At 42.9% G+C, this 18,399-nt stretch overlaps 1 protein-coding gene and 1 pseudogene across 2 annotated transcripts in view; one reads left to right on the top strand and one right to left on the bottom strand.

Annotated features, from left to right (window-relative positions):
• The window catches only part of LAMB3 (laminin subunit beta 3), a 176,429-nt gene that overhangs the window by 22,147 nt on the left and 135,883 nt on the right, over positions 1 to 18,399 (top strand). The gene's annotated exons all lie outside the window — the stretch shown is intronic.
• On the bottom strand, positions 10,973 to 11,987 carry LOC101046525 (adenosine receptor A2b pseudogene; annotated as a pseudogene).

Raw genomic sequence — 18,399 nt, 5'->3', positions numbered from 1 at the left:
TTCTGGCATCATCTGAGTGGGCCCCTGAACTCTGAAGCCTCCAGGGCGGGCTCAGGAGCTCCTCCCATCAGTAGGCACCCTGGCCACCTATTCGCTCACTACTGGATTGGTCTGAGCTCTTGGACAGTTCCAAGTCAAGATCCCTTTCCATGATTAGACAAAGATAGGTGCTCTGGGTCAGGTTCAGACCTTTGTGGTTTCCATGAGGGAGAAAATAAAATGCTTTTTGATGGTAAGACCTAGATGAGATGGTTCTCATTGTAGGCTTTCATGCCTATCAGGTGGTTCTTTGTGCAAGGATTTTCCTTTTTCTTCAGCCACCTCTTCCCAGTCCTGATGCTGTGAAGAGTTTCTGTTCTTCTGAAGTAGCTAATGTGTTCCTCAGATTCTGCAATGAGGTCCACTCTGGATTTACTCCTTTCTGAAGCAACGAGGAGGGGTTGTAAAGTTGGGTAGCTGGGGGATGAAGGGAGCAATAGCAGGCAGAGCCTTCTAAATATTTTTTTAATCTGGTCAACTGAACTAGGAAATTTAGGGAAAAACTAAAGGGAACTGATTTGTGTGCATTAAGAAGAAGCTATTACAAATGATGTAGTCAGGAAATTCCCAAGAAGTTCAGGATAAAATAGTGGAGAGGAAACTGCACTGGGACAAGTTAACCGAGCAGCTTTGTAACCTTGTATAATTCCCCCTTCTGAGTGCTACTGACTATGGTGGTTGGATGACTTATGTGCCTCGTTGGAATTCTAAGGTTTGACACACGTGAGGCAGATAATGAGACTTAAAAATAGCTATGATCACTTTTATTAATGTGGAGAGTTTGTCACAATTTTCTCTGCTACTTTGTCTGTTCTTTGAGGAGAAAACAGACAAGGAATGGATAGGGAAAAGCAGAGGCTGGATTCTCAAGCACTAGGACTGAAGACAAGTGGCATTCGCTCAGGATGAGAGACACAGCTCAAGGCCCTGTGTCTGGAGCTTGACACCTAGAGATGGGAATGAGTAGAGGACAGAGGGCTTGGGAAGCCCAAGATGTCAGAATTATTTGGCTGTGCACAGTGGCTCATGCCTGTAATCCCAGCACTTTGCCCAGGTGGGTGGATCACTTTAGGTCAGGTGTTCAAGACTCTCCTGGCCAACATGGTGAAACCCCTTCTCTACCAAAAATATAAAAAATCAGCTGGATGTGATGGCATGTGCCTGTAATCCTAGCTACTCCGGGGCTGAGGCACGAGAATTACTTGAACCCGGGAGGCGGAGGTTGCAGTGAGCCGAGAACAGTGCCTGGGTGACAGAACGAGACTCCATCTCAAAAAAAAAAAAAAAAAAAAAAAAAAAGAAAACTCCATAAGTTTTTTTTTTTCTTTTTTTTTTTTTTTGAGCCAGAGTTTTGCTCTTGTTTAGGCTGAAGTGCAATCCTGCGATCTTGGCTCACTGCAACCTCTGCCTCCCAGTTCAAGTGATTCTCCTGCCTCAGCCTCCTGAGTAGCCGGGATTACAGGTGCATGCCACCACACCCAGGTATTTTTTATATTTTTGGTAGAGATGGGGTTTCACCATGTTAGTCAGGCTGGTCTCAAACTCCTGACCTCAGGTGATCCACCCACCTTGGCCTCCCAAAGTGCTGAGATTACAGGCGTGAACCACTGTGCCAAGCCAGAGAATTTTTATGGGCATAGAAGAGTAAGAAGATTCTGGGAGTTCGGGGCATTAGAGTCTAATGGAAGACAGGAGATTGTAATAGGAATTCCTACAGGCTCACTATTTGGACTCCATTAAACATCAGAAAGGAATGTGTACAAAGCTATGCAGTTATTGGGATTTTACACCAATAATAATGGATTTGGAGCAGTTAATGATATGCTCAAGATCGCACGGAAAGTGTTGAACCCAGGTTTGCTTGACAGCAGGCTTGAGCTCTTAACGTTGTGTTCGGAGAACAAAACAATTAATAAGGTTGTCATACCTATCTATCTATATTGAAACACACACACACACAGACACACACACACACACACACACACACACACACACAGAGAGAGAGAGAGAGAGAGAGAGAGAGAGAGAGAGAGAGCGCTTTGAGAATAGAAAATATACTTTGTTTTCAAATGCCCATGAAACATCAAAAAAAATTGACCATATTGATAAAAAAGCAAAACTCAGTACAGGTTTTGAAATGGTGATCTATTATGGCAGGATTTTCTGATCATAGTACAATACAATTGAAATAAATAACAAAAGATGGAAGACAGAAATACTTTAACTTCTTGGAGAAAATTCTTCTTGTTTACTCTGAATTCTGGAGGGAATTTCAACTCTGCGATATAAGAATGCGTTGAAAACAGTGATAGTGGGAATATTATGAGCAAAATCTGTGATGTATGACCAAGTATAACTCAAGGAAAATTCCTAGTCTTAAACATTTTGATTACTTAAATGAAGAAGATTAAACACAAATTTCCTATTCATTTATCTTCAAACGACTTGCTATAAAAAGATGAGAATAAAAGGAGGTGAGAATTTTAAAATGATGAGGAGAAAATATAGTAAGTTAGAAACTTGTATAAAATTGATTAAAAAAATCAGTTATTGTGTATGTGTCTGGCAGGGGTAGGAAGGGTAGAAATACATACAGAAAACAAAATTAATAAAATAAACTGTTAGTAAGCCAAATCAATTTTAAAAAGAGAAAAGAAATCTATAAAAGTTTGGGAATGATGCACGGAAAGTAGCCATAATACAGAGGAAATTAAAATAATTGTAGAGAGCCATTTGTGTAACTATGTCAATGATTTTTAAAATCTAGATGAAATGGATTTAAGAAAATGAATTTACCAAATTAGTCTCAAGTAGAGATTTGTGGTGTATTCTTCAGCTGGCCTCCCATGGAGGGTTTAAATCAGGCTGCTCTTGAGCTGGGAAGCTGGCTCTTAGTGGCCAGTATCCGGTGCTTCTCTTCATCATTTCCAAGTTCGATGGGCGTGACAGCTCCCTTTCTTGATGGCCATATTCTAGAACCATCTCTTTGATAGATGCTGGGCCCTGTGTAAACCCCCATGAGGTGGTGAGTATGGGGTAAACTACCTTTTGCTTTATAGCCTGGTTGCTTCACAAGACCATGAGAGCATGTATGAGATTACCAGATTTTATTATACATTTGGGGTAACTAAAGGGAATTCCAGTTTTGAAAAGAAAAATTTTAAACTTTATGCTAATATGACTTCTCCCATACTCCAAGAGACAGCACTAAGGAGTTAAAAAAATTTTTTTTTCTTGAGACAGAGTCTCACTGTGTCGCCCAAGCCCGAGTGCAGTGGCATGATCTCGGCTCACCGCAACCTCTGCCTCCCAGGTGCCTCAGCCTCCTGAGTAGCTGGGACTACAGGCATGTGCCACCAAGTCTGGCTAATTTTTTTGTATTTTTGTTAGGGACGGGGTTTTGCTACATTGACCAGGCTGGTCTCGAACTCCTGACCTTAAGTGATCTACCTACTTTGGACTCCCAAAGTACTGGGATTACAGGCACGAGCCACCACAAAGTTAAGCACTTTATGGGGCTCCCCTCACTGGGTGTTACCAGTTTTAATCCACTCCTCTTTCCGCTCTACTGGGTGACTCCTACCTATCTTCTGAGAAATGGCAACCTCATTCATAAGAGTTGTTCTTGCCTTAGAATCCTTCCCTATACCCTGACAATGTTTCTTCAGCACTGCATTCCTCAAGTCGAAGTCATTCATTCTAGAATAATGCCACAGACGCTCCTAATAGGATAGTTCACAGTGGCCTTGGCACGCCAAGTTTTGCAGAGCAGCTCAGGATAGGCATACTTACGTCTGTTCCCATTCAAATTCAAGTTCTCCTTATCAGGTGACTTGCAGAGTCTCCTTAGTCTTCCAAGTGTCTAGCTGGTAACTCTTTACTTGGATGTCCACCTAAATATCCCAAGGACAAATATTAATTCTCAGAGATGATACAGTCTAAACTTACCAGAAGGAAGGGAAGTATTTCCTTGACTCCTACATTTGCAAGGTTGCTGCTCTGTCGTAGAGTTGTGACTGTCCATTTGTGGCAGGACCGGGTTCTTAGTCCCCCTCTTATTTTTGCTTGCTTTGTATCAGCATTGTTGGTAGGGCCTTTTCGCATAATGAAACCTCAAATTTATGCTGTATGAGACATTCAATATTAGCAAGAGATATATCTGTTTAGGTTCTAAGACTCTGTAAGGCCTAACCATAAGGCACAAATAACTGTGGATTCATTCTTGTGGGTTCAGCATGGAGCAAGGGACAAGTTACTTTTTGTCATCGGCTCATAAGAAAGGTGGTGTCACTGGCTGTGACATTGAAGGGCCTTGACAGGCTACAGCCTCAGGCTTGGGGGTGAAGGTGGGGTAGGTATAGAGGTAGGAGTATATGTATATTAGGGAACAGATAGCAAAGGAAAGAGTGATGTAGAACAGAAAAAGGAAGGCCTCCCAGGCACCCAGCTCTGTTTGGACGGAAAGGACGAACCACAAGTTAAACTTCAGAGAGCTTTTGTTTCTCTCCTTTATCCTTCATTTCAGGTTCTGCCCCCTTGAGTCCTGCCAGGATATGAAATAAGACTGTTCCTGAGTTAAATATCATAATGACTTGTCTTCTACTCATACAATGTTCTTTTCTAAATGAAAAATTACTGCTTTTTAGAGCTCAGCCGAAGCACCATTCCCCTCTCCCCAGTGTATGTGTGAGTTTTCCAATAAGTAGGACTCTGAGAACTCCTAGTTTGTGACTAAAACACCACATTCTTTCTTTTTTCTTTTTCTTTTGTGAGGTGGAATCTTGCTCTGTTGCCCAGGTTGGAGTAGGGTGGTGTGATCTCGGCTCACTGCAGCTTCCGCCTCCCAGGTTCAAGTGATTCTCCCACCTGAGCCTCTCAAGTAGCTGGGATTACAGGCTTGTGCCACCATGCCTGGCTAATTTTTGTATTTTTAAAATTTAAGGTGAGGTTTTGCCATGTTGTTCAGGCTGGTGTCGAACTTCTGACCTCAAGTGATTCACTCGCCTTGGCCTCCCAAAGTGCTGGGATTCTAGGTGTGGGCCAGTCACGGTGGCCCACACATGTAATGTGTGACCCACACAGTCACGGTGGCCCACATTCTTTATTTAAAAGCAATTCTTATGTAAATTACTGAATTACCAAAAATCATCATTCAACAAAAATTAAAAAGATGAGATTTCTGTTGGTTAAAATATGCTTCTACTTACTTTTTGTATGTAATGTTTTTTCACGTAGATTAGGCAGTCAGAACCATGACCAGTGTCTTTAGCTCAGAATTCTGAGAGCCTCAACACTAGTAACTGTATTCATTAATAATCTGATAATGGGGATGTTGGCTGTCTTACAAAATTAGGTCATTTAATAGTGTGATCCTCTTTCTGAAACTGACAATTTTCCTTCCTGGTGAAATTGTCATCTCTTGGCACAGTCTCAGTTAAACTACTCTAATTATTTCACAAATGCCTTCACATTCCAAACTGAGATATCTTCCGGAGACTTTTCTATACATTTTATATATTTCTACACAAACCTTTACAATGTGTTTTATACTCAGTATGATTTATCATCCATAACAAAGAATATTAAATCAATGCTGCAACACTGAACCAAACCGATCTCACCAAAAGTGCTCACTTACTAGATTATGGTCAGCACTCCCTGCGCACGCCTTCGCTGATGCCTGCAGAGAGCAACTTTAGGGCTTGCATAAAAAAACTAAAGGCAGATAGACAGAGAAACGAGTTGGAAAGCATTCGGATTTTCTTTCATTTTTGCTTTTCAGCTTTATACACATTTTAATATAATATCACTAAAATATTTTTTAAATAGAAAAATAATCATCTTAATCTTACTACCCAAAGGCAAATTAGTTTCGTATTTTTCACACTCCCTTCTAGTTTTTGATCATATGTATATCTTTTTTTTACATATTTTAAGCATAGTGAATCTGTATTTTTGTAGTATGTAATTATTTGAATTGCATATTTGTTTTTTCACTTGATACTATATTATACATGTTTTTGCTTTTACATTTTTTTAAAGCTTTTTGCATTGTCATGGTCTTTCATAATATTAGTATACCACAATGTGTTTAGTAATTTCCTTATTATTAAACAGTAGCCATGTGATCTAGCATTGCTCAGGACAATTATTAGCCACTGGCAAACACAATGCAAATACAACTTAATACACGTAATACAATTAATATGATATCACGATTTTCTGTAATCGTAGTAATTCGGAGCTGTGACTATGTTTAACTTCGTAACAGGATTACTTTATCTGTCACATCTGTCATCTATACTTTGAGACTATTGTTCACCCTGAAGCTGCCCTGAGTGACAGCCTGAGGTCAGATGGGCAGGGGCACCAGATGTCAGACTGCCTGGGTGGGAAGTCTGACTTTACAACCCTTACTATCTATTTGAGCCTAGAGTGAGTGAACACTGTTTGAGGTCTTTGCATCTCAGTTCCCTCCTGTGTAAAATGGCTATCACTGATAATATCTACTTTACAGAATTGTTATAGGATTACAAGGTGTAACACTTGTAAAGCACTAAGAAATGTGAGCTATCACTGTTAGCAACATCTGCAATTTGGAGCATCTGTCTTGTGATTTATTTATGGTTATGATGAAATGGACTTGCAGATCTGTAGTTAAGTGAATATGGAGGAGTACTTTCAGTGAATCAGTGCATTTTGTCTGATCTAATCTTGTAAGTTTTAAAACTCACTTAACTAAGTTCTTTTAAGAATGTGTCTTACAGTATTCTCTGTGGAAGAAAAACATTTGAAGTTGTTTGTAGTGTTTCTCACTGTGTGTCTTATGTAGGTCATTTAAATTCTATTTTAAGTTAGACCAAAACAAATGTGTTCTTACATAATAATGGGAATCATAATAGCACCTGTCTCACGGGGAATAATGGGAATCATAATAGCACCTGACTCACAGGGCTGTTTTGAGGATTTAAATTAGTTAATATTCATACAGTAGAATAGGTCATAAATATAGTAAATACTATGGAAGTATTTGCTAATAAAATAAGTGAAACCATTCCAGTGTTGTGGTGAAACTTTTTAGTTTGCATGATATAATTAGGAATTTTATTCATGTGGAAATTATATGGAGGAATTTAATTTTATGTAGTTATATGGAGATTTTTGTCATTTCTAATTTTTAGCTTTTACAGATAATGCTGCCAATGGGCATCTTCATGCATGCATCTATTTGTTTTTCTTCTTTTAAAATACTTTCTTTAGGATAAAACCTTAGAGTGGGTTTGCTGGAGAAGTTTAGTGAAGAAGTCAATTAGTTCTGATAGCAAAGTTGTCCAGGAAGTGGGTGGGAAGGAATCAAGCTGGGCTTTAGCAAGGTCAGGAGAGCTGGAAGGCTCTCTAACAAACTTGAGAGCTCAGTGGATTTGGGTATTTGCAGGCAACAAAAACAGAGTGATGTGGGGCAACAGGCAATGGCTGGAATTCAGTCAGATGACATTCAGATACATTCATCCTTCTCTGTTGAAATGCAAGCTTGTTTTGTCCCTGTGGGTCTCCGTTTCTTTTAAAGCCTTTCCCAGTATAAGGGTCTATGAGTTCTTTATTTTTTAAATATTAAATACCTTCTAAATGTCTAAAATAAAACTCAGTACTAGAGATGCAACAATGAGGAAAAAATGGTATCTTCCCTTAGACACACAAGACAATTTTAAGGTAAAATTTAAAAGTGTGATAAACTCAAGTGATAAACAAATACAGAAAACTATAGAGGCATGGGGTAGCGGTGGGAGCTCACTCACCCCAGCCCTGAGAGGTGGGCCTGGTGGAAGGGAAGGAAGTTTTCCTGGAGGAGGTAATGGTTGGGCTTAGCCTTCAAGGAGGCCCAGGAATTAACCAGGCAATGGGGAGAGTGACAACGTTCAGGGCAGAGGAAATGGCATGGCCAGCACACAGTGGCATCGTCAGGGTGCTTCAGAGGACCGGCAGTTCTTTGTCCTTGGGGAATCAAAAGCAAGCCAGGTGGCCCGAGATGTGGCTGGAGAGGCAGCCAAGGTCTTTGTACATCACTTTAAAGTGTTTGGGTTTTCGACAGACCATTTTACCCAAGAGTGGCTTTGGAAATGTACCAGCTTCCACTCAAGGCCAAGAATCTGTCCTGATTTCCCTATACCTCGACAGTGCTTTCCCTGCGTGACTCAGAGAACCTTGTTTTTGAGGGTGACCACTAGCTGTCGCTATTGAACAGGCCTGGCTCCCCACAGCTCAATGCCAAACGTAGGCCCCAGCAGTCGGGAGGTGTTACTGGATGCTGGAGTTCAACCCCTCCCCTAGGCCAGTTCAGGTCCCTAAGCGGTGACTCACTGGTAGGCACGCTGGTGTGCAGGTGGTGGCCACCCTGGGGTAGAACCTGCTGTGCACTGGGCAAGACTGTGTGAAGTGTGCTACACCACCACATGCAGCCACGGGGTGGCACTGCCACCCTGACGGATCAAAGGGATGCCAGTGAAGAGGCAAAGTCCTTCCTCAGGACGGCCTTGCCCTTTTGTGGTCCACAGTACTGTTCAAGGGCAGCGTGAGGGAGTCCCTGGGCAGCCAGTCACTCAGCGGAGAGATGCCTCAGCCCCTCATGGTTAGGGGTCTTTTGGGCCAGTCTCCAGTTTCCACCCTCTGATTCCAGGTTCTGCAGTGTGCCGATGTGTCCTTCCCTAGGGCTCTTGTTGCCTGTCATCCTTCCCAGAAAGCCTCCTCTACTCAGCCAGTGCCCATCTGGTACTTTTCCATTTTTAAATAATTGATTTTTTTTTTTGGATATACCGTCATACATAACATAATGATGTTTTGGTCAGCAAGGGAGCATATATACGATGGTGATCCTATCAGATGACAATACTTTATGTTTACTGTACCTTTTCTATGCTGAGATGTGTTTGGTTACACAAATATTTACCACTGTGTTACAATTGCTTGTAACATTCAGTACAGTAACATGCTGCACGGGGTTATAGCCTAGGGGCGGTAGGCACGCCATCTGGCCTAGGTGTGTAGTCGGCTCTACCAGCGAGGTGAGTGTAAATACCCTCAGTGATGTTGGAACAATGATGAAATCACCTGTGACGCATTTCTCAGGACTTATCCCTGCTGTGAAGCCGTGCATGACTGTACCTTTACATAGTGAAATAATCGCCACAGTCAAGCAAGTTAACATCTTCATCATCTCACATAGTTACCTTTTTAAATTGTGATGAAAGTATGTAAAATCTACTCTGTTATTTCCAGTATATGGTGCAATACTATTAACTATAGTCCTGGTGATGTGTCAGGAGTTAAAGATATGCCATTCTGGCATCGTGACGATTTCAGTCAAAGGCACTTGAAAAGCATCAAGTGCAGGAAGATCACTCTGACCTTTGAGCTGTTTCTTAAAAGCAAATGACATTCTCATGGGAAAGACATCCTCCCCTTACTAGGAAAAAAAAAGAGGGACAGTCTTATCATCAAGGATGAGAAGCTGAGGCCAAGAGAAATCCGTACAAATAAGCCTCATTAAACTAACCCTTAACTTCCCAGTTGCATCTCTACCCAATTAAATGCCCCAGACCTAGCCACTTGTCTTATCACATTTCAGTGTGAAATTCTTTGTCCAATTCAGCACGCTGAATTTACAACTGACTCCAACTGCTTCTTCAGGTCTTTATTATTTTTTTATGAGGTTCTCCTGTGCCACGTAAAATTTTTATTAAATAAATTTGTTTGTTTGTCTTCTGTTAATCTGTCTTATGTCAGTTTAATTCTTGGGCTCAGCCAGGACCCTCTGAGAATGAAGGTGGAGTTTTGCTGCCCCTATATTGTACAGTAGATCTCTAGGCTCATTTATTTTACGTAACTGAAACTTTGTATTCTTTGACCTTTAGCTCCCCCCACCCATCCCTCTACCCCAACTACTTTTCTGCTCTGTGTTTCTATATATTCATGTTTTTATTTCTTTTTTTTTTAAGTGAGATAATGCAATATTTTTCTTTCTGTATCTGACTTATGGGAGCTTGCCTTAAGCCAAGGGAAGGCTTGTCCCATAACTCAGGTCCCAAAGGGCTAGTTAAAGGCACAGCATATGCTGACTTCATTCTCTAATAAAGCTTTAGAGCCATGCTCTCCAGAAGGGATGTGCAGGAGAACAACTAGGATGGGCAGAAAATATTGGCATTTCTATTAATTTAATTTTCAAAACATTTTATTTTACCTAATATGTACACATAGTTATATAGTTTTAATTAATGAAATGTTCATGTTTTAGGTTCCAAGAACTTGGCCAAACTTGAGCTCTAGAGAGAAGCGAAGTTCACTGTCCGGCTCTAGAAAGGAGAACTTGGTAGAAGAGGGATCTCATTCATGCTGTTTCTTCCCCTAGAGTAGTTTTCCATATATGGAAAAGAACGGAGCTTCAAATTGTTCTGTGATGATAATTCTACTTAAGAACACTTAGGAGACTATCATTTCCTCAAATTAATAGGCCAGTTTCTTGATTGAAGAATTATACTTTTAATTTTCCTGGCTGCCTTCCTAGGAACAAATACACATTTTTAGTACGGCCAACTTTTATTGTTTCATCACCTCTAAGTTAAAACATATTTGCGTTATAAGAGTTCACAGTGTTTCACAGTAAAATAGTGTGTCATTTTCTACCATAAAGGAGGCAGACTCTAAAACAAAACAAAACATGCTTTTAGAAACCATTCAAGCTTTCAGCAGCATCAACACAGTAAGCAGCCGCATAAAACCATAAATATATTTGTCAACCCTTGGAGCCTACTAATAGTGGGTATATATTAGCTAGATATATGGTAACTGCAGGGGAGTGCTCAAAAGAGGCAGGCCTTATGCTTGGGAGGTATGGCTGTCTTTCGCAATGAGAATCAGCTGGTCCTGTTTTGTCCCGTTGTTAATGGTACATTTGTGTCTTCTCCTCGAAGAGGCCACAGCCTGGTTCACAGGCCACACTGAGAGCAGGCTGTGCCCTGACCTGCGCTTTCCTGCTTTTGACATCAGTCAGGCAGTGAACATACCTGATACCTGTAGATAATGTTGTGAAAAGTATAGTGGAAGTCTCTGTTCCAGTGCTCATAGACAATGGGATTGACAACTAAAAATTTGCATGTGACAGGAGAATGGTCATCTTCCTTGCCCACTTGGGCAGCTCTTTAGCCTGAGATGGCTGAAAAAGAGTGATGACAGTCCATGGTGCATGCTGGTAGTGAGCATAGAGCAAACATCACAGCCAGCAACTTGGCTGTGTGGCACTCCCGCTGGAGGGTGGTCCTTGAGTGGTCCATCAGCTCCGTGTACTAAAGCTGCCTGCAGGTCACTGTGAAGATCTCAATGGAGATCAGCCACGTTATAAGCAGTGGGAGCAGGACATACCTCCCAAAACTGAAATATACCATGTAACCACATTCTGAAAGAGACACTTCACAAGGTAGCAGCTTTCATTTGTGGTTCCATCCTAGGCCTCCATGCAGTTGTTAGAGACACTGTCTTTACTGTTAGACTCCAGGAATGGGGTCAGTCCAATGTCAAAGGCAAGGACCCAGAGGACAGCAATAACCCCTCCTGCTCGGGTCCCAGTGACTAAACTTTTATGCCTGAGCCAGCTGTGGCTGGCCAGGTACCTGTTGATGGCCACAGCCAGGAGGCTGAAGATGGAGCTCTGTGTGAGCGCAACCATGAAGCAGGTGAGGAAGAGGCGGCTGTAGAAGTCAGTGCAGAACTCAGGCTGATGGTGATGGCAAGGGGGAAGGCGAACAGCCCCATGGCCATGTCAGGGACACCAGCGAGCGGTTGGTGGATGTCTGCAGTGCACTTGGTGTGCCGGCCATAACACCATGAACGGGAGCGCTCTGCACCTCCAGCAGCATGGCCTGGCCAGCCAGCCTCCAGGCCTCATCTACTGGGCCCATGGCCCATCTACCAGGGCCTCATCTACCATAAACCTCACATGGGGCAGCTGTGTGTGCCCACACTACGTCTCGGCCAGCCACATCTCTCTATTTATTTTTTGCTTGTCCTTTCAAGATTTCAATTTCTGCATATGTTTTATGTTAGCAAATATTATATGCATAAATTAAATAAATAGTAACTATGTTAGAAGCACACATGCTTAATCTATTTTCTTCCATCTTGGGGATCTTTTGAGTTCTCCAAGCGTAATCATATTTTAATAATGAAGTATGTGCTCAAAATCTTTGGTAAAGGCTGCTCTAGAGAGTCTTTGATCCAATCTTTTGAAGTTTGCTGTGGACTGTGCTCTGGGGTGGGTCTCACATGCTGGGCCAGAATGGTCCAGCCGAGGAGAAAGGTCCTGTCAGTGTGGAGGACAGTAGCACAGACGCTCTGGAGAGAGACTTGGTGATGAGGGGGGACTTAATTTTCCTTGAGAAGGAGTTCTCTGGAAGAGCAGCAGGGATGTCTGTCCCCTGTGCAATGAATGCTCCTCCTCTGGGGTCACCTCCTCGGGGCTCCCTCCTATTGATATCTAGGCCTTTTCATGACATTCTTTACTGAAGAAAGGGATCACAATTCCTCAAAGGGAAATTTGCACATATGAGAGGCCTAGGATTTCCTCCAGCGTGGGCAGAGCTGTGCCAAAGCAGGACGTTGCAAATGGTCAGTGTGAGTGGATGCTGTTAGCATGGTTAGGAGGCTGACGTCTTAGGACCTGTGTCCTTCAGCTCTCCCTGCTTCTCTGGTGATTTAAACTGATGACAAACACTGTTGGTTGCCGAATGGAACCACAGTTTTGTTTGGCATAGCCATGTGTCCAGTTGAAAGCTCCATTTCTCAGCCTCCCCTGAAGGGAAGAGTGGCCACATGCCATGGCTGTGGTTCATGAGATGTAAGCTGCAGTCTTTGGATGGGGCTTCCCAGTGTGTTCATCATCAGGGGTCGGAGTCAGCTGGTGTGCACCCTCTACCCTTCACCTTCCTCCTTCTCTTGCTGAACACACTGAGTGACGCTGAGGGTGGAGCCACTGTCTTGTGACCACCCAGCAACAAGGAGGAGCATGGAGAGCTGAGTGGAAAGACAGAAAGAGCCCAGGTCTCTGCGGGCCGTGGTCAGCTCCACCCAGACTTTTTGTTAGGAGAGGAAAATAAATCTCTGCCTGATTCAGCCACTGTCAGACAGTTGGGTTTTCTGTCACTCCCAGGGGAATGTGATGCTAACAAACTTGAAAGTCGTGACTGCAGGGCTTCCTGACACTTCGGTGGAGGTTGTTGACTTCATGCAGGATGCTGATGCCCTTAGAATGGAAGTGTGAGCATCCCATGTGTTCAGGAGGCCTTGCCGCGTCTCCTTCCCTGGGCGTGGTATTACAGAATGGAGATGTCTTGTTGCTGCTAGTCAGCTTGGCCATGCTTACTGACAGAAAAAAAAAAAAAAAAAAAAAAAAAAAGGCCAATTTGACTCATGTTATCAGAGTCTGATTTCAAGTCCTGGAGGAGGAGAGAGTGAACTGTCTCCTTAAGAGTAACGAATTCTGTCCGGAATGTGGAAAGTGAAAGTCATGAGGATGTGCTGGAGAAAGGCTGAGAGAGCAGGCAGTGCCCATCTCTTCCCGGTCCTCACGCAGTGATGTCCTGTTGGTGACTCGAAGTTGGCCACAGTGAGTCTTTATACCATAGATATAGGCAAATGCTACAAATCAGCAAATTAAGGCTTTGTTTCTTCTTTTTCTGAAGAGTTAGTTGTTAAACATTTACCAGCACAGCCCTGGAAAAGACCAAAGGTTTAGTTTAATATTAACTCACAGATACTGGCTATTAGTTTCCATATCATCTGCTCCCCTATGCCGTGAAGAAGTGAATAGGCCCTAAGTTAGCAGAATCAGAGAAAGGCTGCTTTATCCTGAACACAGGCAGAAACCTATGGTATCTTAGGGCCTAAGGAGAACTCTTTATTTTTATTTTTGTATTTTTTCCTTTTTTTTTCAGAATATTTTAGTTCAAAAGAGAACTCTTAAACGTTCAGACTGAAGCCAAAAACTAATTTTAACTTGACTTTGGCTATCAATTTGTCATCTGACCATGTTTCTGTCTCCACACTCATTTCCTCACCTCCTAATCAGCCCTCCCACTCATGTCTTCTTGACAATCTGCAGGGCCTTGGCTCCTGCAAACCTGGCTTCTTGCTGTGCTTATGTCACCCTCAGAAGCTCCTGATTCTGGGTCTGGCACAGCAGTTTATCAGTTGCATCTAGATACCTCGTGATCTTATATGGCTCACACGGATATGCCAGGAGTGCCCCTAGGTGCTGGGGGCACACTGAACTAAACAGACAAAACTCCTGCCCTCATGAAACCAACACTCTAGCAGGGGGACTGTGGTGCAGATGGTACTTTCTACAGATGGCCACAGCAATCTGTAGCCCATCCATACCACATGCTCTTCTTACAATGTGACAATGACACTCCTCCATCAACAGGTGGGGTCCGTATTCCCTTTCCTTGAAATGAGGTGCGTCTTCAGAACTGCTTTGACCAGAAGTATATGGTTAGTTCTAAAAGGCAATATAGCTTCTGCCGGGCTCTTTCTCTTGGGACACTTGCCTTTGGAGATCTCAGGTCCTCCAAGCAGTTTGGCAAGCCTGAAGCTGCCACTCCAAGTGACCATGTGGAGAGAGAGACTTCCACTGTGCCCTCCTTGCTCCGGGTGCTGAAAGTGCCAGGCACCTAAGGTGTCCAACTTGTTGTAGAGTCCAGCTGTTCATGTCTTCCCAGGGTAGGCACAACCACGCTTTTAGGTGATTCTAACTCCTGATCTTTGAGCCACCCAGTCTTGCCGAGTGGAGCGGAAATTAACTATACCTGCTGGGCCTTGCTCAGACTATAGATTTGGGAGAGAAGCAAATGTCGTTTTATATTTTAAGCCACTGAGTTTTGGGATGATTTGTTATGTCACCATAGTAACTGGGGCAAGGACAGATAACAAAGATAAATGAGCAACAATATAGAGAATAGTAATAAGGAGAAAAAAAGCCAGGAAGGCAGACATAATATTTCAGGGTAGGGTGGGCATGGTGGCTCATGCCTGTAATCCCAGCATTTTGGGAAGCTGAGGCAGGTTGATTGCTTGACTTTAGGAGTTTGAGACCAATCTGGGCAACATGGCAAAAAAAAAATACAAAAATTAATCGAGTATGATGGCACATGCCTGTGGTCCCATATCTCTGGAGGCTGAGGTGGGAGGATTGCTTGAGTTCAGGAGGTAGAGATTACAGTGAGCTGTGATTGCAGCATGGCACTCCAGCCTGGGCATCAGAGTGAGACCCTGTCTCAAAAAACAAAATAAAAAGAACATTTCAGGGTGGGTTTGAAATTTTATTTAGGGTGGCTAAGGAATGCTTCATTGGAAAGGCAACTTAAAAATTTTTTTAAAAATTTCCATAGGTTATTGGGGAACAGGTGGAGTTTGGTTACATGAGTAAGTTCTTTAGTGGTGATTTGTGAGATTTTGGTGCACCCAATCAGCTGAGCAGTATACACTGCACCCAATTTGTAGTCTTTTATCCCTCACCCCCTTTCCACCCTGTCCCTTGAGTCCCCAAAATCCATTGTGTCATTCTAATACCTTTGCATCCTCATAGCTTAGCTCCCACTATAAGTGAACATATGATATTTAGTTTTCCATTCCTGATTTACTTCATTTAGGTTAATAGTCTCCAGTCTCAACCAGGTTGCTGTGAATGCCATTAATTCATTCCTTTTGGAGGATGAGTAGTATTCCATTGTATATATATATACCACAGTTTCTTTATCCACTGGTTGACTGATGGGCATTTGGGTTGGTTCCACATATTTGCAGTTGTGAGTTGTGTTGCTATAAACGTGCATGTGCAACTATCATTTTTGTATAATAACTTAGTTTCCTCTGGGTAGATATCCAGTAGTGGAATTGCTGGATCAATGGTAGTTCTACTTTTAGTTCTTTAAGGAATCCCCACACTGTTTTCCTTAGTGGTTGCACCAGCTTACATTCCCACCAGTGGTGTGGAAGTGTTCCCTGTTCACTGCATCTATGCCAACATCTATTATTTTTCCCTTGAGAGGACTTCTTAGGAAGGACTTGTTGAATGCTGGCTCCCTAAAAAAGACCACCAAAACACTTGTTGGTAAGGCAAAGCTGGAGCCTTGATGGACTCGTAATAGATTCTGAGAGTGGAGAGGGCAAAGTCAGGGTCTTTATGGGGCTTTGAAATTTAGGTAAAGGTGAGACTTCAGCATGGTGACTTTATTTGAATTGGATAAGGATTGTGATGCCATAGTTGGAGATTGGTGAGCACACAGAAGCCGGGGTTTGGAACTAAGGGTTCTAAGTCGTCTTTAAGAGTAGCAGTCGGCCAGGCACCGTGGCTCACACCTGTAATCCCAGCACTTTGGGAGGCTGAGGCAGGTGGATCACAAGGTCAAGATATCGAGGCCATCCTGGTCAACATGGTGAAACCCCGTCTCTACTAAAAATACAAAAAATTAGCTGGGCATGGTGGCGCATGCCTGTAATCCCAGCTACTCAGGAGGCTGAGGCAGGAGAATTGCCTGAACCCGGGAGGTGGAGGTTGTGGTGAGCTGAGACTGTGCCATTGCACTCCAGCCTGGGTAACAAGAGCAAAACTCCATCTCAAAATAAATAAATAAATAAATAAAGAGTAGCAGTCATTTGATGCTATCTATTGAAAAGTTCAGCACTTTTAAATGGGTTTACGACATGTATTTTTGCAGGCAAGAGTTTCTTGGAATAGTAAAGTCATGATGATAAAGAAAATGGAATGTTAAAATCATGTTAGTGACGATAATAAGCTATGTGGGTGTAGATGGTTTCAGTTCTCAGACCTACTTCTACTTTTTGAGATCTTCCCCTTTGGATTCTGAAGAAAATCTCATTTAGAAAGAGTTTTAACCTCTCCCCAAGCAAATTCTAACTCAGCTTTAATATGATCTCTACCCTTGAGTAAAGGAATTACTGCACTTCATCTCACTGTGAAGGAGTCTCATTTCTACAAGAGACTGAGAGTGTTCATCTGATTGATCAGAAACCAAGACATCCATTAGGCCACATTGCAGGTGTGGGTGCATTTCAGGTCAGAAACCAGACTACATTTTTTTGGCCCTTTTTGTTTTGTTTCGTTTTTGCACATGGGTGCAGTCAGATCTCTCCTGCTCCCTTGCACTGAGCATAGCCTTGGAAGGACCTCTAAGAAAAGTGCAGCCATATTAGCATGCTCAGATCCAGCCCTTTGTCCGTGTGGCTGGCAGGCTGAATAGATTCCAATTTGTTCTGCTGCCCAGCCATTTAGATTCAGAGGCGGGAAAAGAAAATTTTCCTGCACTCTCAGGCACACGTTTCACGTCCCAGCGTTACTTACCGTGGAAGCTGTATGTTCGTCAGTGTTGGGGTTCTTGACGGATATACTACATTCATTTTTCCAGAACACTTTCTACCCTTTTCCATCTGCTCTGTACATGGGGAAGCTGACCTGTATGGTCTACATGTATTTGCTCCCTTGCCCCTCTGTTCAGCTAAATATGACACAGAAACACTGGCCAGAGATCAGAGGGAGGGAAGAGTGTGAGGGGTGTTTGTTCCCCTAGATACCTCCTCCACAATCCCTGGTGGGCCGGCTGCATCTCTTAACTGAACGTCACAGCTCCTGCCATGTGGTAGTCTCCATACTGGTCTTTCCATTTTGGGCTTTTGGTAACAGGTCTTTCCTCTTGTCCCTGTGGGCCTTAGGGTGGAAACAGCTGCAGCTAATGCTGAGATACCACAATCTCTTGTGATTTCCCTATGCCTTGCCCCCTCTTTTTATTAAATGCTCCTAAAATTACCCAATTTGAGTGTGTCACTTCTTACTTCTTGGGCCCTGATCAATATAGGGCTTTGCTGAGCTGTTCATTGTAAGAAATAGAGAAGTTCTTCTTCAAAGTTTCATTTTAAACACTAAAGAATAGCCATTCCATATACTAAACGTCTTTGCTCGCTGTTAGCTCCATACTCTAACCTGGTCAGCGACTTTAGCTTACACCAGCATGGCATGTCTGGACAGGCCTTGGGGAGCCTAGGTCAGAGTCCATGTCATTCCTAATTTGGCAGCACCTCCTGACCATCCTGTAACTAACTTCCTCTTTTCTTTGTTCTCTCTTCACTTGCCTGTTTAGGAAAGTTTTCAGTTGTTAGCCAATCGGGTCAAGTGTAGAATGTGAAGTCCCTATATCAGTAGGGTGGCTGCGTCAGGTTATAAATGTTACTGTCCTCTTTATTAGGTGTGCTCTGGTGGCCATTGAGCAGCACCCTTTCTGCAGAAAGTAAAACTAGCCT

The sequence above is a fragment of the Saimiri boliviensis genome, chromosome 14 (assembly GCF_048565385.1).
Source record: "Saimiri boliviensis isolate mSaiBol1 chromosome 14, mSaiBol1.pri, whole genome shotgun sequence".
Classification (NCBI taxonomy): domain Eukaryota; kingdom Metazoa; phylum Chordata; class Mammalia; order Primates; family Cebidae; genus Saimiri; species Saimiri boliviensis.
Note: the sequence above shows the minus strand (reverse complement) of the source record. Positions and strands in the feature narration are given on the sequence as shown.